We start from the raw sequence: 22,065 nt of genomic DNA, 5'->3' as shown, positions 1-22,065 counted from the left end.
ATCATCAAGTCATTCTTTCCCACTAGAATTCCCAAAGGACAGACTTCCTCCTGGGCAAGCAACTGTGGACGCTGTTGATTTGGGCTGAGTCTCCGTTAGCCTCACCCCAGGGCTTCTTCGACATTGATCTCTGTAGTGCCTTGCTGTTCCAGCGTCTGTTGTGCGATCATCAATGGCTTGAGGTGAATGTTGCTCTCAAGAAATGTAATAAGGGCTTCCCTGGTGGCGCAGTGGTTAAGAATCCGCCTGCCAATACAAGGGACATGGGTTCGTGCCCTGGCCCGGGAAGATGCCACATGCCGCAGATCAGCTAAGCGCGTGCGCCACAACTACTGAGCCTGAGCTCTAGAGCCCACAAGCCACAACTACTGAGCTCACGTGCCACAACTACTGAAGCTTGCGCGCCTAGAGCCCGTGCTCTGCAACAGGAGAAGCCACAACAATGAGAAGCCCGCGCACGGCAACAAAGAGTAGCCCCCACTCACCGCAACTAGAGAAAGCCAGTGCACAGCAACGAAGACCAAATGTGGCCAAAAATAAATGGATTAATTAATTAATTACTTTTAAAAAGAAATGTAATAAAATAAAAATAAATTTAAAAAACGCAAATACCCTTTTCAAATGTCATTTTTCTCAGCAGAGGAGGAAGTACCATTGAATTGGAGAACGGGGTCCCTGTGCTGACCTCGGAGTTAGAAGCAATTTAATTCAGGACATATTTGGGTGTTTCTCTAAAGAAAAAAAAAATCTATATTCGACTGCTTTTTACTTGTGGTAGGTTCCAGATATTTTTTCCCCCTAACTCAGTGCATCTTCAATAAAGCTGCATGTCTTTAATGTATGTCAGAGTGAGATGGCCTTTCATTCTATCATGACTGATGTTTCAACTTGTTTTCTTGAAATGTATTGTTATTCTACTTTTTAAAATCCCTTATGGGGGGACTTCCCTGGTGGTCCAGTGGTTAAGAATCCACCTTCCAACGCAGGGGACATGGGTTCGTATCCTTGGTCAGGGAACTAAGATCCCACTTGCCATGGGGCAACTAAGCCCATGTGCTGCAGCTACTGAGCCTGTGTGCCACAACTAGAGAGAAGCCCACCTGTGCACTCTGGAGCCCACACACCACAACTAGAGAGAAGTCTGTGCTCTGCAACGAAAGATCCCTCATGCCGCAACAAAGATCCTGCATGCTGCAACTAAGACCAAATACAGCCAAATAAAATAAAATTTAAAAAATAAAATAAAATCCCTCTGGGGAATTCTCTGGCAGCCCAGTGGTTAGGATTTGCATTTTCACTGCCAGGGCTCGGATTCAATCCCTGGATGGGGAACTAAAATCTTGCAAGCTGCCGGTGGCCACACAAAAAGAAAAAAAAAAAATCCTTTATGTGTTAATGGTGTCAAATTCAGAAATGGATTATCTGTTTAACTATTTGTAAACATAAGCAGGATGTTTTCTGTGATTACTGTCACATAAATTACAGAGTTGTGAGAGTGACTGCACATCATCAAACATTGAAACCAAATTTTTTTTCATTAAATAATTTCCATCTAGTCTCAGTATATTTTTAAGTGTGTCCAGTATGTTTGAATAAAAACAGTTTTCTGAGACAACTTGAAGAGTTTCTACCAATGAATACATTTTCAAAAAGGAAAGTCCAGACTTGCTGGTTGGCTCATTTTATTTCCCAGCAGACTCTGATTGAAAGTACCAGGAGCAGTAGATTCAAGGCAGCCCCCATCCCTCATGCAGCTGAACACCTGGAAGGAAGCCAGACTGGTATCAAATAATCACAATAAAACAGAGGGAGACAGGTGATTGTTAACAGTCAAGTAGCAGTTCTTATGTTCTGCGTGTTTGTCTCCCTCAAATTCTTATGTTGAAAGCATAATCCCCAGTAGGATGGTATTAATAGGTGGCATCTTTAGAAGGCAATTAGGTTTAGATGAAGTCATGAGGGTGGGGCCCCCATGAGGGGGTTAGTGTCCTTATAAGAAAGAAAAGAGACTAGAAACACAAACAGATGGCACCTGCAAACCAGGAAGAGGCCCTCACTAGAACCTGACCAGGCAGACACCCTGATCTCAGACTTCCCAGCCTCCGAAACTGAGAAATAAATGTCTGTTGTTTAAGCTGCCCAGTCTATGGTATTTTTGTTATAGCAGCCCAAGCTGACTAAGACAGCAATTATCTGTTCCCCAAAGTTAAGTGCAGGTGTGGATCTACTGCTCCAGAGTCAGCATCACCTGACACAGGAGAAGGTTCAAGACCCAGATCTCTGTCAGGACCTTCCAGCAGTCTGGGAGCCAGGTGACGGCTTGTCTTGAGTTCTTCACTCCCTTCCTCTCTGTGGTAAATCATCACTAAGGCCTACTCAACGGAAAAGTCCTGCTTAACCACTGCAGACTCTGAGTGAGAGGTGGTCCTGAAGTAATCACAGAAGTAAGTACAGGCAGAGCTTCTACTATAGGGTGGAAGATTTAAAATTGAGGCCCACGCACCCACAGGGAGGGTAAAAAAAGTCAGTTCATGATGTGCAAACCCTCAGCACGTTCAGGCACTGTGCACATTTTAAAGCTGTTTATCCTTGGACCAGAATCTCCTCACTTCCCCCACACCCCAGCACCTAGCAACCACCATTCCACTCTCTGCTTCTGTGACTTTGACATTTTTAGATTCCACATATAAGTGAGAGCGTAGTGTCTTTCTGTGTCCAGCTTATTTCACTTAGCATAATAAAATGTCCTCCCGGATTTCCTTCTTTTTTTATGGCTGAATAATATCTCGTTGTATACATATCCCACACATTTATCCATTCATCTGTCAGTGGATACTTAGGTTGTTTTCATATCTTGGCTATTTCGAATAATGTTTCAATGAATGTGGGGATGCAGATACTCTTCGAGATCCTGATTTCATTTTCTTTGGATATATACCCAACCGTGGGATTGCTGGATCATACAGTAGTTCTATTTAATTTTTTGAGGAACCTCCATACTATTTTCCACAATGGCTGTACCAACTTACTTTCCTACCAATCAGTGCACAAGGGTTCCCTTTCTCCACATCCTCACTAACGCTTGTTATCTCTTATCTTTTTGGTTTTTTGTTTTTGTTTTTCTTGGCCGAGCCACTCAGCTTGCAGGGATCATAGTTCCCCAACCAGGGATTGAACCCCGGGCCCCAGCATTGAAAGTGTGGAGTCTTAACCACTGGACCGCCAGGGAATTCTCTTATCTTTTTGATAATAGCCATTCTAATAGGTGTCTGTGATATCTCATTGTGGTTTTGATTTGCATTTCCCTGATGATTACTGATGTTGAGTACCTTTTCATGTGCCTGTTGACCATTTCAATTATAAGATAAATAAATTCTGGGGATCTAATGTACACAGTGGTGACTATAGTTAATAATACTTGTATACTGGAAATTTGCTAGGAGAGTAGATCTTAAGTATTCTCACCACACACAAAAAAGGTAAACTATGTGAAGGGATGGATGTGCTAATTACCTTGATTGTAGTAATCATTTCACAATGTATAAGTATAGCAAATCATCACAGTGTACACCTTAAGCATGTACAATTTTTATTTGTAAGTATACCTCAATAAAGTTGAGGAAAAAAGAAATTTCAGGAAAAATTTTAAGGACCAAGAAGAAAAATAAATTACGTACATACACACACATATACACACTCAAAAAAGAGAGAAATATAGCACTGACACCCGATACAACACAGATGAATATTGATATCTTAAACATGTTATGCTAAGTAAAAGAAGCTAGTCACAAAAGACCAGGTATTGTATGATCCCATTTATATAAAATGTCCAGAATAGGCAAATCCATAGAAACAGAAAGTAGATTACTGGTTGCCAAGGGCAGGGGGTGTTGGAAGGTGGGGAGTGACTGCTAACGAGTTCTTTTTGGGGAGATGAAATGTTCTAGAATTAGATCATGGTGATGGGTTCACAGCTTTGTAAATCTACTAAACCACTGAATTGTACACTTTAAAAGGGTAAACTTCAAGGTATGTTAATTACTATTTCAATAAAGTTGCTAAAAGAAGGTGAAAAAACATAAAGCCGTTTATATGTATCAACTTATTTCATCTTCACAGTAGGTGCTATTATTATCCCCATTTTACAGATGAGGCAACTGAGGCACAGAGCAGTAGGTAACTTGCCCAGGGTTCACAGCCTGAAAGTTACGGAGTGACCTAATTGGTTTTTTGTTCTGTTTTCAAAAGACATAAAAGATTAAACTCATAAAAGATAAACCTGGTTTAAAAGTTTAAAACAGAGGACATATATCTTCGGGTGATAGGGAAAATGTGTATATGTAGAATCTTCCAAATCCATACTTCAGCTACTTAAAGAAAGGGAGGAGTGGAAAGAAAGGGAGGCCGCTAAGAATGGACACACAGGTGATCTGTAGGTCCTGAGGTCATAGCATTGGCCTCTCGGGATGTTCACCTGACTTCTGTGCCCCGTTCACGTGGGCCTCTGGGGTTCAGTTTTTCAGGTCTCCCATTCCTCCCTTTGTAGGAGCCTGCAGTCCTCCAGCGGGATGTTGTTCTCAGAAGGTGGCATCTGTGAGCGAAGCTCTACAGCAACAAAGGGCTTCTGGCTTCAGTGGGGACAGTCCCTGACCTCTTGGGGCCTCGGTTTCCCCCTCTGTACTGTGGGGATGATGATATGCCTGCTACCTCCTGGGCTTGCTGGTTGAGAGGAGGAATTAGCAGCGTGACTGCACCAAGCCAGGTGTGGAGCGGTGATGCCTGCCGTGCCCCAGCCAGTGAGCCTTCAGTGGTCCCCCGGGAGTCGTGAGATGGGGACCCCCTCGGCCTGGAGGGAGGGGAATCCTTGTCTTTGCATCCTCAGGAGAAGTCTGTTCATTTGCAGCTCGGAGGGCATTTCGGTGACATCCCAGCTGGCTGCAGCGGGAGCGCTCTCGCCCTGCTTGCCCAAACTGTGCATTAGAGTTTCATGGTTTCAAAATACTTGGTGTGTCTGAGTTCTTTTGGATTCAAAATCCAGTCACACAGTCAGAGAAAAACATCAACCTTACTGGTTGTTAATGGAAGAAAAGAGCTGTTAAATGTAACAGCTTTAAATGTAACTTTGACTGCTGTGAATTTATGAATCATTGTTAAAAAATAATGGCTTTGACAATATCACATGTTGGCAAAGACATAGAACAGGTGGAACGCTCTGTACTCCTGGTGGGAGTGTCTGTTGGAACCACTTCAGCTGAATGTGCTGGAGCTGAACAGGTGCGAACCTGGTGACCCAGAAACTTCAGCCCCAGATGGAGGCCCTGCAGAACTGCTACGTGTGTTCACCCGAACACACGTGCAAGCATATCTGTATAAATCCCACTTGCAGAAGTCAACACAGTGGTTACTTTGCTGGGGGGGTGCGGGGGGGTGCGGGGGGGGCACGGCGGGAGAGTATTTACTGGGAGAATGGGGTGTGAATGGGGCTTCTGGGATGCTGATGTCATTCTGTTTCCTGATCTGGGTGCTGCTACTGGGTATCCGTGAAGATTAATCAAGTGGTACATGGATTCTGTGCTCATACCTATATGCATGACCTACTGCTATACAAAATCTTACATAAAATTATGAACTGAAAAAAAAATGGCTTCACATTTTATCACCACTTCTTGCACCAAGAAAGTTTTTTCTCCATGATGACTATCAAGGATTGAAAATATCATATTAAGTGAAGTAAGTCAGATAAAGACAAATATATGATATCACTTATATGTGGAATTTTAAAAAATGATACAAATGAACTTACTTGCAAAACAGAAATAAACTCAAAGACATAGAAAACAAACTTACCGTTACCAAAAGGGATGGGGTGGGGGAGATAAATTAGGAGTTTGGGATTAACATGTGTGCGGTACTATACACTATGTACCATATAAAATAGGTAAAGAAGAAGGACCTACTGTATAGCTATATATATATATAACTGAATCACTTTGTTATATACTTGAAACTAACACAACATTATAAATTAACTATGCTTAAAAAAATTAAAGAGATTATCATTTAAAATGGCTGTATCAGGGGGCTTCCCTGGTGGCACAGTAGTTGAGAATCTGCCTGCCGATGCAGGGGACACGGGTTCGAGCCCTGGTCTATGAAGATCCCACATGCCGCGGAGCAACTGGGCCCGTGAGCCAGAACTACTGAGCCTGTGCGTCTGGAGCCTGTGCTCCACAACAAGAGCGACCACTATAGTGAGAGGCCTGTGCACCATGACGAAGAGTGGCCCCTGCTTGCCGCAGTTGGAGAAAGCCCTCACACAGAAACGAAGACCCAACACAGCCAAAAATAAATAAATAAATAAATAAATAAATAAATAAATAAATAAATAAATAAATAGTTAAAGAATTTTTAAAAATGTCTGAATCAGGAATTGTGTGCAGACATTTTAAACATAAAACTTGATATAAAAAAGTTAGTTGCAGGGAAGCATGCTCTAGTTTTTCATTTAAAAAAAATCACAGAATTGTTATCAATTTAAATCTACCCAATACTTTGTTTTTATTCTTTTCCTATAATTTATAGTATCATAGATTTTTGTTTTTATTTTTTATATCATGTAAAGAAAATGTTAAGTAAGTATTATCCACAAAGCTCCATTTAGAATTATCTAAGCTCCCTCAAGTTGATTCCAGTGAGATGCACAAATATCCTTTTTTTCAATGTTAATCAAGATGGGACAAAGATTAGGTAGCATGGCTAATTTAACACAATTTGCTTTGTAGACGGAACTTCAGAACCTTGTGTATCTGCCCTTATTCTAGTATCCTGGTTGTCGAGTGATCATGTCAGCTTCTGCCCTTTTCAGCTTTGGACGGACCCAGATGTGCCCAGAGCGACCACTGCTCTCCTGGAGGGGACAGCGGTGCTCCATTCACAGCTCCTGTCCCTTTAAAGTCAGCTCTGATTACAGCCGGAGAAGAGGCTGGTGGTGACATGCAAACCTCAGGAGCTCAGGTGCTCTGGAAGCCCGGGAGCTGCAGACTCCCTCACCCTTACTGAGTTGTTTTCAAACCTTGAACTCCCTTTGAAATTGATTGTTTGCGTGATACTTCTTGCTAAGTAAAACCACTGGGAGACCTAACCAATGCCATCAGATTGAACTTATTTTCTAAGACAAAAATATGACTCTGACCTTCTTAAAAACCTCTCAGTGGCTCCCCATTCCTATAGGATAAAGCCCCAAACTCTTTAGAATAACATACTACCCTCTGCACTCCCCTACAGTCTCTGCAAAGTAAGAGGAAACATCAAAAAGAAGGACAGTTGGAGACCAGTGGCTTGGAGAAGAACCACACAATGGAGACTAAGTGGCAGGGAGTACAGTCATCTCCCTATGTTTAAACAATGTGGTCACCCAGTGCTTGTTCCACCTGCACTCACACAAGGGCGGGATTTGAAAAAATGCTTTTGCCACTGAGTGTGTAATTTGGCTTCTGTTGTGTGGGCTTGAATCGGGGCCAGGTCCCCGCAGCTATTGGGGGAGAGCTGGGTTTCCAAGTCACTTCTGTCTTAGGGAATATTACTCACCTACTCTAGTGGGAGGTATTAATAGGGAGGCTTGGGTTTAAAGTGGAATAGATGGCGGGCACGAATGTGCAGGTGAGGCTGGAGGCATGAGGCAATGAATGAGAAGGTTCTGTGGGCAGGGCTGAGGAAGAAATGAGGCAGAGAGGCGACGGTTTGTTTAGGAAGAAGGTGGAGGTCATCGGCCGAATTGGCACCTGTGACCTCCTTTATTTAAAATAAATTTATTTATTTATTTATTTTTGGTTGCGTTGGGTCTTCCTTTCTGTGCACAGGTTTTCTCTAGTTGCGGTGAGCGGGGGCTACTCTTCGTTGTGGTGCGTGGGCTTCTCACTGCGGTGGCTCCTCTTGTTGCAGAGCACAGACTCTAGGCGCACGGGCTTCAGCAGTTGCGGCACATGGACTCAGGAGTTGTAGCTCACAGGCTCTAGAGCACAGGCTCAGTAGTTGTGGCGCATGGGCTTAGTTGCTCTGTGGCATGTGGGATCTTCCCGGACCAGGGCTCGAACCCGTGTCTCCTGCATTAGCAGGCGGATTCTTAAGCACTGCACCACCAGGGAAGTCCCTTCAGTGACCACCTTTTGTGTAAATATTCCAATCCCAGCACCAAATGGTTTCGGAAATATCACACCACAGGGGATCCCATAAAGCACCATTAGTACCGTTTAAAAAGCAAACACGGGACCCTGTCTCACATATGGCCCTGTAGTGGGCTCTTGCAGGCAGTTAATACAGTAGGGTCCCATCCTCTTTAAGCTTAGCTTCTCAACCAGCCATCCATGGAAAGCAAAGATCACAGGCAAAGCTGCCCTTGAAAGTCCCTTGGGAAGGTGGCATGTTGGAGAAAATAGACTCTCAGTAATTCAACACAGTCTTTCCTCTGGTGCTGGAACTGGTCAATGTGAATTCAACAAAGGATCTATGTAATTTATTTGGAATTCTGCACTGGAGATTTCTCTCTTCTCCCCCATTTGGTAATTTATTCAATCATTTTATCAATATGGACTGATGGACTGATATTTGGGCTATAATGCAGTATTCCTTATTTTATGGCTTAAACTGGTCCAGCTTTGGCCACTGGGAGCTCTCTCAGTTGGCTCCTGTGCCCTTTGACATGCCCCATCAAGGTGGATTTTAATTTGTTATGTACTTCCTTACTTTCTAGCACTACAAGATGCTCCAGGTTCATCTCATGTATTTCCTGTCTCAGTCTTAGAGTTGGCCATTTCTCCAAGGAGCCCTGCCTTTTATGGAAGAAGGGTATTAGAAACCAAGACCTGGGGCCTGTGTGTGTTTGTTGCCCCTGGGGTGTTGTTTCTTTTAGGCCCTCTCAGCTGACAGAACAAATACATGTGTGTATACTAACCTGTGCATGTACACATACTAAGTTAAATGTGAGTTATTACTGATGTCTCCAACTCTAATCCTGTACTGCACGGATCATTCTAGCCTCCTCCCTTGTTTATCTCTAAATTGTCACACCATCCACCACCCATTTAGTTAATTATTCAATTTCCATGTATGTGTAGAACAGTGTCAGGATGGTTAACCCTCACGCTCATGAGAAACCAGTTTATAAGCTAGCGTACTGTGCTTTTTTTACAGTTCCTTTGTTTTGGTCTTAGGGACTCTGTGGATTTCCAAAGTTACTAAATCAGTACTTTTCCCCACCTCCGTCAGTGAGGTTGTTTCACGTATCCGCAATACAGTCTGATGCTCTTGTCACAGTCTTCATTCTTTCCTGAGAGATTTTTTTTTTTACTCCCTTCTATAAATATCCCAGAATCAGCATAAATCCATTCTTCCCACTGCCCAATTGTGGTAGATAATATTGGTTTTAACCTTTACCTTTATAGCTTTAAATACATTTAGACCTCTGTGCTTGATTTATCAATTTTAAATATTTTCTGACTGCCAGCTCTAAACACTGAGGAAATGTGTAATTACTCTACCTCCCACTTTCATTCTTTCTCAACTTTTGTTATCATTTCTTCACTGCCAGAGTCTATAATATTCACATTCTGTTCTGTAACCACAATTCCCACATTTGTTTTCATCTTAGTCTCACATTTAAATGATTCAATGGTCATTTCCAGTACTTTCAGTGTTGTTTCTCCCTTTATCCCTTATTAGCGTCTTTAAGAAAGGGTTATAAAAACTACATTTTCTGAATTCTTGTGCATTCAAAAATGTTTTTGTGTTGGCTTTGTACCTAAAGCACTGTTTCTTGGGTCATGTTGTCTTTCCACAAGGGCTGTATAGACTTTACTTATCAATCTTCTAAAATCAAACAGCTGTGGAGACCTGAGGGCTGCCTAGTTTTCCCTTTCAGTTATTAAATTATTTTGCACGCTTGTTTAAAGTATACTTTATCTTTTAAGCCCAAACAATGTTACTAGACTATGTTTTTGAGTCAGTTTTTTCTTGGACATGATGTGCCCTTCATTTTGTACATTCATAGTTCTTTTATTTCTGGAACATCTCTTAAATTGTATCTTAAAAATATATTGTTCTATTACTTTGGTTTTCTTCTTCAGGGACACCCCAATTATGCGTATATTGGATTTTCTCTGCCTGCCTTTCACATCTAGTCCTTTTAGACTCTGAACATTGCTTTCTAGTCCTTTTAGACTCTGGACATTGCTTTCTAGTCCTTTTAGACTCTGGACATTTCAATTACATTTTGCATACTTTTCTCAACTCTGTTCTCTAGATCTCTCCCTTTATTATCAGCAGTGTCTATTCTACTCTGAGAGTTGTACTACTCTGGCAGATTTCATTTGTCGTTGATTTCTGGTATACTCTTGAAATTCCACTTTTTTTCTCAACCATATTTAGCTCATATTTCATCTTGCTATTGTAGCAAAATATACACAACATAAATTTACAATTTTAACTATTTTAAGTATACAATTCAGTGATGTTAAATACATTCACAATGTTTTGCAACCATCACCACTATTTATTGCTAGAAATTTGTCATCATCTCAAACAGAAACTTTATACCCATTAAATAATAATTCCCCATCCCCTTCCCCCAAAGCCCCTGGTAATTTCTATTACACTTTCTGTCTCTATGAATTTCACTATTCTAGGATCCTCATGTAAACAGAATCATACATATTTGACCTTTTGCATTTGACTTTTTTCCCATAGCACAATGTTTTCAAGCTTCGTCCATATTGTAGCATGTATCAGAATTTCCTGCCTTTTTAAGATTAAATAATATTCTATTGTATGTAGATATCACACTTTGTTTATACATTTATCTGTCAATGGACATTTGGGTTGTTCCACCTGTTGTCTATCGTAAATAATGCTGCTGAGAACACTGATGCACGAGTACCTGTTTGATTCCCTGCTTTCACTTCTCTTGGGTGTATACCTAGAAGTGGTATTGCTGGATTCTATAGATAATTCTATACTTAGCTTTTTTTTTTTTGCAGTACACAGGCCTCTCACTGCTGTGGCCTCTCCCGTTGCGGAGCGTGGACGCGCAGGCCTAGCAGCCATGGCTCACGGGCCCAGCCGCTCTGCAGCATGTGGGATCTTCCCGGACCGGGGCATGAACCCGTGTCTCCTGCATCAGCAGGCAGACTCTCAACCACTGCACCACCAGGGAAGCCCTATATTTAGCTTTTTGAGGGACGACCACATTGTTTTCCACAGTGGCTGCACCATCTCACATACTCACCATCAATGCAAGGGGTCTGAATGAGGATTCTAACTTCTGCACATCCTCTGCAATGCTTATTTTCCATAATAGCCAAACTAATTGGTTTGAAGTGGTATGTCATTGTGGTTTCAATTTAAGTTTCCATAATGACTAGTGATGTTGGACATCATTTAACGGTGCATGAAAGTTTTAAATTTTGATGACATCCAATTTATCTACTTTTTCTTTTTTTGCCTGTGCTTTTGATGTCATATCCAAGAGATCATCACCAAATCCAATGTCATGAAGGTTTTCCCCTATGTTTTTTTCTAGAAATTAGTATAGTTTTAATTCTTACACTTAGGTCTTTAATCCATTTTTACTTAATTTTTGTCTATGGTATAGGGCAGCCATCCCCAACCTTTTTGGCACCAGGGACCACTTTTGTGGAAGACAATTTTTCCATGGACTAGGGTTGGGGGTAGGGATGGTTTCGGGATGATTCAAGCACATTACATTTATTGTGCACTTTATTTCTATTATTATTACATTGTAATATATAATGAAGTAATTATACAACTCACCATAATGCAGAATCAGTGGGAGCCTTGAGCTTGTTTTCACTGGCCACTCACTGATAGGGTTTTGATATGAGTCTGCAAGCCATTGATTTATTATGGTCTCTGTGCAGTCAAGCCTCTCTGCCAATGATCATCTGTATTTGCAGCAACTCCCCAGCACTAGCCTCACCACCTCAGCTCCACCTCAGATCATCAGGCATTAGATTCTCATAAGGAGCACACAACTTAGATCCCTTGCATGTGCAGTTCACAGTAGGGTTCATGCTCCTATGAGAATCTAATGCCGCCACTGATCTGACAGGAGGCGGAGCTCAGGTGGTAATGCGAGCGATGGGAGTGGCTGTAAATACAGATGAAGCTTCTGTGGCTCGCCTGCCACTCACCTCCTGCTGTGCGGCCCGGTTCCTAACAGGCTGATACCAGTCCGTGGCCTGGGGGCTGGGGACTCCTGGTATAGGGTAATACTACAACTTCATTCTTTTGTATTCATTATATCCAATTTTCTAAGCATCATTTTTTCAAAAGACTGTCCTTTCCCCCAAATTTCCCACCATCATTTTCTTTTTTGAACCTGATACCCTTGCTGAAAATCATTGATCGTGTATGTGAGAGGTTACTTCTGGGCTCTGTATCCTATTGTATTGATCTATATGCCTGTCCTTGTGTCAGACAGAACCATACTGTTTTGATTACTGTAGGTTTACAGTAAGTTTTTTAATCAGTAGGAGTCCTACCACTTTGTTCTTCTTTTTCAAGACTGTTTTATCTGTGTGGGGTCCCTTGAGATTGCATATGAATGTTAAGATTGTTTTTTCATTATTTCTGTAAATAATGCCATTTGGGTTTTGACAGCGATTATATAGCATCTGTGGATCACTTGAGTAACACTGACATCAAAAATATTGTCTTCTAATTCATGAACGGGAAATGTTTTTCCATTTATTTGTCTTTAGTTTTTTGGGCAGTGCCTTGAGTTTCCATGTACAAGTCTTCTCTTCCTTCGTTAAATCTGTTCCTCAGTAGTTTATTATTTTTCATGCTATTGTAAGTGTGATTGTTTTCTTAATTCTTTGCTTGGATTGTTCATTATTCATGCATAAAAACACAACGGGGCTTCCCTGGTGGCGCAGTGGTTGAGAGTCCGCCTGCCGATGCAGGGGACACGGGTTCGTGCCCCGGTCTGGGAAGATCCCACATGCCGCGGAGCGGCTGGGCCCGTGAGCCATGGCCATTGAGCCTGCGCGTCCGGAGCCTGTGCTCCGCAATGGGAGAGGCCACAACAGTGAGAGGCCCACATACCGCAAAAAAAAAAAAAAAAAAAAAAAACACAACGGATTTTTGTACACTGTTTTTGTATCCTGCAACTGTGCTGTATTTATTAAGTCTGTTTTATAGTGTGTGGAATCCTTAGAGAGTTCTACATGTAAAATCATGTTATCTGTGAATAGAGATCATTTTACTTCTTTCTTTCCAAGTTAGATGTCTTTTCTTGCCTAATTGCTCTGGCTAGGACTTCAGTAGGAGACTGAGTAGAAGTGGCAAAAGTGGGCATCCTTATCGTGTTCTGGATCTCAGGGAAAAGCTTTCAGTCTTTCACCATGGAGTATGATGTTAGCTATGGGTTTGTCATATATGGCCATTATTGGGTTGAGGAATTTTCCTTCCATTCCTAGTTTTGTGGTTGTTATTGAATGGAATAGGGGTTGTTACTGGGTTTTCAGAAGAAAGCTGGCATCATCTGATTTCCCATTTAAAAGCATATCTCTGGTAACTGGGTAGAGAATAGACTGTAGGAAGCAAGGGTAGAAGCAAAAGACCAGTCATAAGGCTATTTAAGTAATCCAGTCAAGAAATGATGGTGGCTTGCTTCTGGGTAGCAGCAGGGAAACAATGAGAGGTGGGTGAATTCTAGGTGTATTTTAAAGATGGAGCCAACATGGTTTGTTCACAGGTTGGGGGTGGGGTATAAGAGAAGGAGACGGTCAAGAATGACTCCAAGATTTTGGGCATGAGCGATTGGAAGTATAAGGTCCCTATTCACTGAGATGGGAGAGGCTGTGGATACAGGACCTTGGACCAGTGGTAAGTGTGGGGTGTGTACTAGACATCTAAGTGGAGATCTTGAGTAAGCATTTGGATACACAAGTCTAGAATTTGAGATTGAGGTCTGCTTGGATATATTAATTCGGGAGTTTTTATGTACATAGAATTTGAGGTCTTGTGATTAGATGCCATTACCAAGGAAATAAGTGTGAACAGAGAGGGAGACCAAGGACAGAGTCCTAGGACACTCCAGCATGAAATGGTTCAAGAGAAAATGAAGAGGGACTTCCCTGGTGGCGCAGTGGTTAAGAACCTGCCTTCCAATGCAGGAAACACAGGTTCGATCCCTGGTCTGGGAAGATCCCACATGCCGCAAAGCAACTAAACCCATGCGCCACAACTACTGAGCCCACGTGCCTAGAGCCCTGCTCCACAACAAAGAGAAGCCACCGCAATGAGAAGCCCGCGCACCGCAACGAAGAGTAGCCCCCACTCTCCACAACTAGAGAAAGCCCGTGTGCAGCAACGAAGACCCAACGCAGCCAAAAATAAATTAAATTAAATAAATAAAAATTTAAAATTATAAATAAATAAATAAAATGAAAATACCATACACTTAAATAAAATGAATTTATTTAAAAAATCATATCAGAACATCATTCAAACCTAACATATATAAATAGCCTCCTCAAAAAAATGAGTCAAGGTTTAGTATTTTTCTTACAAGGAACGGGCTTACATTCTTATTTGGGAACTTTCTGTGAGGAACACGAAGGCATAAGGCAAAGAGAGCACAAATCAAACCAACGTGGGGACAGAAAAAAGAATGAGACGTCCCCAGGAGGTCTGTTAGAAGCTAAATGGCACGCAGAGCTCCTGCTTCACGATGGCTCTGGTATGAATTTTGATCTGTGCTCTTTACAGTCCATGGCAAGGTTTTCCTTTAGGAGTGGTCTGCAGTAAGGAAGGTCTAATCCCCTCCAATGCCACGAGGGGGTTATAAGTCCTTTTACAAACCTTTTTCCTCTTGGGGAAAACAGTCACTTGTTCTTCTCATGCAGCTGCATTTTCACCAGGCAGGACAAAACGCAATCCTGAATTTGGTGGATTCTAAACATCATCACCCCCTTTATTATCAACAGCAAATATTTATCTAGGGCAGGGACCTCATCTTTGCTCTCGTGTCCCTGGAGCCTAGCACCGTGCCCTTTCTGTGTTTGTCGAGCCAAGATAAGAAGCCTGCTTCCAAGGAACCAACAGCTGACGGTGAACCTTAGCTCCTTGTACACCATCATACAAATCAGATTAAAATAATTTTAAAATCGTAAGCATTTTAAAACATGGGGGTATTATGCAAGTAAAAGCGCAAACCTTAAGTTAGCAGCTTAATGAGCTTTTACAAATGAATGCATTTGCAAAGCCACCCCCCAGATCAGAACAGAGCACATTTCTAACACCCCAGAGGCCTTCTTTATGTCGCCCCAAGAGGATATGACTTGTATCCTCTTAGATGAATCTTGCCTGTTTTTTCAACGCTATAGAAATGGAATTTTACAATGTATTCTCTTTGGGGTCTTGCCTCTCTCACTTACCACTCTGTGGGCTTGCCATTGCATGTACCAGTACTTAGTTCTTTTTCAGTGCTGAGTAGTTTTCCATAGTACGAACATACTGCAATTTACACAGCCATTCTCCTGAGTGGACACTTGGGAAGCTCCCAGTTTAGGCTGTCGTAAATAAGGAATGTTATGAACATTCTCATACATATCTTTTTAAAAAAATTCTGTTTATTTATTTGATGACTTTTTTGTGTGTTTGTACCATTTTATGAATCTTAACATGTGTGTAGATTTATACAACCACAATACAGTCCCATCACCCCAAAGAACTCTGTGCTACCCCTCACCTCTCAACCCTGACGGCCACTGATTTAGCCTCCACCCCTACAGTTGTGTCCATTTGAGAATGTCATACAGATGGAATTACATAGTATGGAACCACTGGAGACCGGCTTCTTTCACTCAGGTAATTACTTTGATATCCATCAACAGTACATCCCTTTTTATTTGCTGACATGTTACCTGCGTTTTGATGGACATCAACACTCGCTTCTGCTGGATGTATTTGCAGGAGTGGAATGGCTTGATCAGATTTTCTTCCTATGTTGAACTTCAGTAGGTACAGCTCAATATTCTTCCAAAGTGGTGGAGCCAGCAACGCAAGCGATTCCAATTGCTCCCTGTCTTCACCGGCTTGTGGGAACATTCTGCTTTGTCTGATTGTACGCTTTAGCCATTCTTGTCGGTGGGGATGTAAATTAGGTTTTACAGTTGGTCCTAAGTCATAGAAAGATTTAGTCATCTTCTGTAGCAGATGCTCTGGGTGTCCTGCCCAGGTCTCCTGGGACCCCTGTTACTGTTCCCCCGCTGTTGCAGCTGCTGTTGCTAAAGGTTCATACCTGCAACTTTATCCAGGGCTTGCCCTTGGACCATGAGAGCTGCCACGCAGTTTTCATCCGCCCCCACCCCCGACCACCCCTCCACCCCAAACACACATACACTCTGGGGTGGTCGCAGCCAGGGGTGCAAGAGGCCAGCTCCCTTGCCACAAGGATTCCCAATGTTGCAGTTTATACTTCAGCGCTCCGCACAGGATCAGGCGGAGACTGACTTCACCTGAAACCACATTCATGTTTGCTTCTCCTGCTCCCCTCACCGCCTTACAAGCTTGTCCTCTGAGCGCCCCCAATAAAGCACATGGACAAGAACCCCCGATTTTCAGCTCTGCTTCTGCTTCTAGGGACCCTGACCCAAGACAGCTTTGCAGTGGTTATTTCTCCGTCCTCTGCCCCCGGAGGGTCTGCTTTCTGTTTTACTGTCTTAGAAAAACTAGACGTTTGATTACAAGTGATAGAAAAACTTGATAAGCAATAGCTTAAACAAACGAGGGTTTGTCTGTTTGTTTATTTTCTCAAGCATCAATGTGACAAGTGCCAGTTAAGCTGTACGTTTCCATGCAGAACAATGAGAAAAATGAAATTACCCTTGACCATCTCACTTGCTCTCCGGGACCCCCTGCCCGTGTGGGTCCCTCTTTCTACTTGCTTTCCCTCCATAAGTCCCCGTGATCTCTGAACGTTCACTCCATTTTCAAACAGTACCCCCTGAGAATTTTCAGGCTCTTGGGGTGCTTCAAAGACTTTGCACACAAGAATTACTATCTTATGCCACACAATTGAATTTTTTTTAATACTGAAATCTTTTTCAGGAGGTAAATTAATAACTAGCCAGTTAATTTCATTAAACTGTTCACAACATCCATCTAGCTCTTTCTCTTTGTAGGGAGTGATTAAAGAAATTCATCCATGCTCAAGCGTTCATGACATTCACTAATTCAGTTAGTGTTTTTAGAGGGCCTGATCCACGCTCTAAACTAGGTGGGGCGGTTACAAAATGAACAATATATTGGCCTCTCTTCTAAAGGCCCTGCATGCACGTGTTTCATTACATTTTTCACTCTACTGTAATTGTCAGTTTGCTGGTTTATCTTGCCCATTAGATTGTAAGCTTCTTGAGGGCAAAGACTGTATTTATCTCTGTGTTTCTATAACTAGCGTAGTGCCTGGAACATTCCATACACATGTTCCAAAAGCAGAGTCACAGAGAAGGATGAGGGGAGACAGAGAAAGAGAGGCAACAAGGGGCAGGCTGGGTTAAAGATGGCCACCCATTCTTTGCAGTTTTCCCACTGAGACCCTCAAACCCCCTTTTCACATGGGGTGATCTTGTGACTTGCTTGTACCAGTAAAATGGGGCAGACGTGATGCAATTCCAGGCCTAAGTTCTAAGAAGGTCAGGCAGCTTCTGCTTTTGCTGCCTGTGGGAAGTTAGCCTCCTGTTAGAAGTCCAACTATCCTGAGACTACCATGCTGTCAGGAAGCCCAAGATAACCTCATGGAGAGGCCACACAGAGCAGAAGGGAGGGAACCCAGCCAAGAACAAGGACTGAAGCCTAGACTTTACGACCCCGGTTGAATTGTTCTAATCAGACCTCAGCTTTTTGAGCCCTTCCAGATGAAGCCCCAGATAGCACAGAACAGAGACGAGCTGTTCCCACTGTGCTGCCATCAAGTTCCAGACCCACAAAATCGTGTTCAAGCAAAATGGTGTCTTAAGCCCCTAAGTGTGGGGATGGTTTGTTGCACAGCAAAAGATACCTGAAACAGGAAGTATTCACCAGCAAAAGGACAATTTATTGTTTCATCATTCTCAGTAGCTTTTATTCGATTTAAGATATGCCTGTGAAAAGAGAGCAATTCTTAGTACAAAGTAAAAGTTGTAATAGTGGAGATGTTTTCAGGCAGAGAAGAATTTTCTGACACATTCCTCGTATCCTATGAAGGGTAAGGCGTGCCTTAGTTGGTCATGTTGCATGCCTTGATCAGGGCTAGGAGGGAAGCTAGGGAGCCCCCTGCACGTGTTGAAACTCAGTTACCTACCCCAGTCGGTCGGGGTGCTCAGGTCAATGAATGACGCGGGTCAGTGACGGTAGGTAGAGAACGGTGGGAGCAGTGGACTGGGAATTACCTGCACTCAACTCCAGCCAATCATGGTCTTGAAGGAACACGGGCCCTGCGTTGCTGGATCTTCCATTTTTCCCCGAGGCAAAATAGCCAGATTTTTATATGAAATCTCCAGATTTTATATATGGGCTATAAAATATGTTGGGCTTTCCATTTGAGCTCCCCAGTCCAGTGAATGAGAGCACTGGGTGAGGTGTCAAACTCATCATACATTGCACATGTGTCTCTGCAGGCATCCTATGACTTTTGAGAATGAAAATTGGTCTGTCTATGTGCTTCTCAGCAAAGTCCAACTGGATCAGAATCAGTGCTCGAAGTTCTAAGTGTTGGTGAGACGTGGAGCAACCACATCTAATGGGTGTGTGAACTGGTACAACCACTTTGGATGACGGTTTGGCAATAAATACTAAGACTAAGCTTGTACCTGCCCCATCCCTGTGGCCCAGCAATGCCACTCCAGGGTAAACCCCAAGAGAAATGCAATATATGTTCACCAAGAGACGTGTTCAGAAATGTGTATAGAAGCACTATTGGTAGTAGTCAAATACTGGAAACAAATAGTGTCCATCAACGCTAGGATGGATAAACAAAGCATTGATCAAGAGAGTATTACACAACAATGCAAAAAAACCCAAAAAACAAAAAAAACCCCACACAATAGAAATTTATTGCATTTTTTTTTTTTTTTTTTTTTTTGCGGTATGCGATCCTCTCACTGCTGTGGCCTCTCTCGTTGCGGAGCACAGGCTCCCGACGCGCAGGCTCAGCGGCCATGGCTCACGGGCCCAGCCGCTCCGCGGCATGTGGGACCTTCCCAGACCGGGGCACGAACCCGCGTCCCCTGCACCGGCAGGCGGACTCCCAACCACTGCGCCACCAGGGAAGCCCTATTGCATGTTTATTGCATGAAAAAAACATAGATAAATCTCACAAACAAAATGTTGAGTGAAAGAATTAGATATGGAAGAAACCATACAGTATGGTATACAGTATATGAGGGTTCTGGCTTCCCCACATTTCCACCAACACTTGGCATATAAAGTTCAAAAATAGGCAAAATTAATCTATGATTTAGGCTGATAGAGGTTACTCTTGACAGGACTGAGTGTAAGGGGGCTTCTGGTGCCCTGGTCATGTTTTGTTACTTGTCTATGAGCTGGATACATGGATGTATTCAATTTGTAAAAAATTCACTGAGCTATACATTTTTGATTTGTACACTTTTCTATATGTATGTTGTATTTCAATCAAATTTTTAAAAAGCAAGATTTGAAAAATGTAGCACTTCTCTTTTGATCTGGGGCAAGCCTCTAGCTACCTGGCCTGGACACGTAGCATGAGAGAACCTTTGTTTTCTTAAGTATCCAGAAAATACTGCCATGCTCTGGGACGGCTGCTAACTGTCCTCTCTGATTTCTTCTCCGTCGTCCTGGATACAGGGCAGCCTAACTGGTCTCTCATTTCCCAGTCTCTCATCCTGGGCTAGTCGGAAGTCGGCCGACGTGAAGGATGTGAGCAGATTTCTAGTTACCTACAGCTTACAACGAGCCACATGCTGTGGCTTTCACGGGTGCCTCAATGTGGAGATGGCAAGGATCCCCCTTTGACCATACAGACAAAAAAGAAAAAAAAAAAAACACCCAGGGGATGGCGGAGCCACAGAATGGAAAGCAAGCAGGTCTCTGATGTCCACGTGACTCAGAATCACCCTGTCGTCCTGCATGAGCTGGAATGTTGACTTGGGAGAAATGAGCCTGTTTTTCACTTAAGTTGCTGTATTTGGGGATCACTTTGTTACAGCAGCTAATCCTCTGCCCTTTCCCAGACATTTCACAGGGCAGCTGTCCTCACATCCCCACAGGCAGCAGGGTCTTAGGGCTCAGGGGCTGCAGCTGTGGAACTGCTGAATACACCGAAGTCAGTCAGAATTACCGTGTACTCTGGGTCCTTTGAAGCCATAACTGTGGGAAGGCATTGAAAGAAATGTTGAGTGTGGATATGAGAGATTAGAGCACTGATTCTCAAAGCATGGCCCCCGGAACAGCAGCCACCACGTCCCTGGGAGCTTGTTAGAAATGCAACTTCTTGGGTCCCACCCAGATGGAATGAATCAGAGGCTCGGGGATGGGGCTCAGCAATGTATGCATTGGTAAGCCTGCCAGGGGTTCTAATGACCACTCCAGTTCGTGAACTACTGGTTTAGAGGGGTCAGGAAACTTTTTCTGGAAAGGGCCAGATAGTAAATATCTTAGGCTCTACAGGCCACACAGTCTCCGTGGCAGTGACTTGGCTGTGCCAGGACAGGGTGGAAGCAGCCACAGACCACATGGAAATGGGCCTTAGAGAATCAGCTCAATGCAGGACAAAGTGATCTTATTTTTGAAAAAGTGAATGTCCCCCGAGTCTCTATCCCCACTGTGGTCAGTCTTAAAGTCTATACCAGGCACCCTCAGGGCTCCCAGTTCTGAGTCCCTTATCCTCTGTGGCTGAGCCTCCACTCCAGGTTCCCTGCCTCCCCCCCACCCACGCCTCTAAAATCTGCTCTCTGTGAAATTCTATTACTATTATTAAAGTCTGATAGCTAAGAGTGCCACCTCTCCCAGAGGCCTTTGCCTATTGACTTGGGACACCTGCTGGTGGTGGCAGGGGGGAGTCTTGTGTCCACCGTTGGCCTGGGCTCATCCATGGGCAGGTGTTTACAGAGTACGGGAAGGCTTCCTGTCCTCGTGAAGGTGACTTCAGGGGACAGACTCCGCTTTCATGTAAATCCTGCTCTGTCTGTGTTGGGCTCAGATATTCCTGGAAGAAAAGTGGAAATCTACTGCCTTTTAATGCTGCCTGGGTTTAGATTGCAGTGTTCAGCGGAGCTGCTGGCAGCTTGTTCCGTCCTGGATTCAAAGAACCTGCAAGGAGGAGTCCCAGCGGGACATCCTGGCCATTCCTCCTGGGCTGGGGGTGCATGGCCTCACAGGGATCAGGCAGGTTTTCCCTCCTGTGGAGGCAGAGAACTGTCCCCCTGACCCCCATGTCTCTCTACACAAACCTGCTAACAGCCTAGGGCCACGGGAGGCAAATATCCCCTCTCTCTCAGGAATCTGACCTGGGGAGACCCCTTTTCTCCCCCATCTGATATCCCTGAGGAATCTTAGTCGCCAGTCAAATTGGGTTTAAACTAAATAGGGGATTCCTAGCTTATTTAAGTGAAAACATGAGGAGTAATTCTGCCTTGAAGCACAGTTTGGTTCAGGGGCTCAGATGTCACCACAGGGCCTGGCTCTTCATTCAGCCTCTGGAAGCCTCTCTGTGGGCTCTCTTTTCAGATGGCCTGGCAAGATGGCTCCAGCAAATCCAGGCTTCATCCTTGTATTGGTCAAGGTTCTAGGAAAATCAGAACCAGAACCAAGAGGATATCTACCCACCTATCTGTACACACATATACACATCTATCTATCTATCTATCTATCTATCCATCCTTAGGTCTGTTCTCCATAGTGGATGCATCAATTTGCATTCCCACCAACAGTGTAGGAGGGTTCCCTTTTCTCCACACCCTCTCCAGCATTTATTATTTGTAGACTTTTTAATGATGGCCACATGATGTCCTATTTCTATCCCAG

The sequence above is a fragment of the Mesoplodon mirus genome, assembly GCF_964341445.2.
Source record: "Mesoplodon mirus genome assembly, chromosome: 15".
NCBI classification, from domain to species: domain Eukaryota; kingdom Metazoa; phylum Chordata; class Mammalia; order Artiodactyla; family Ziphiidae; genus Mesoplodon; species Mesoplodon mirus.
This window is presented reverse-complemented; position numbering follows the sequence as displayed.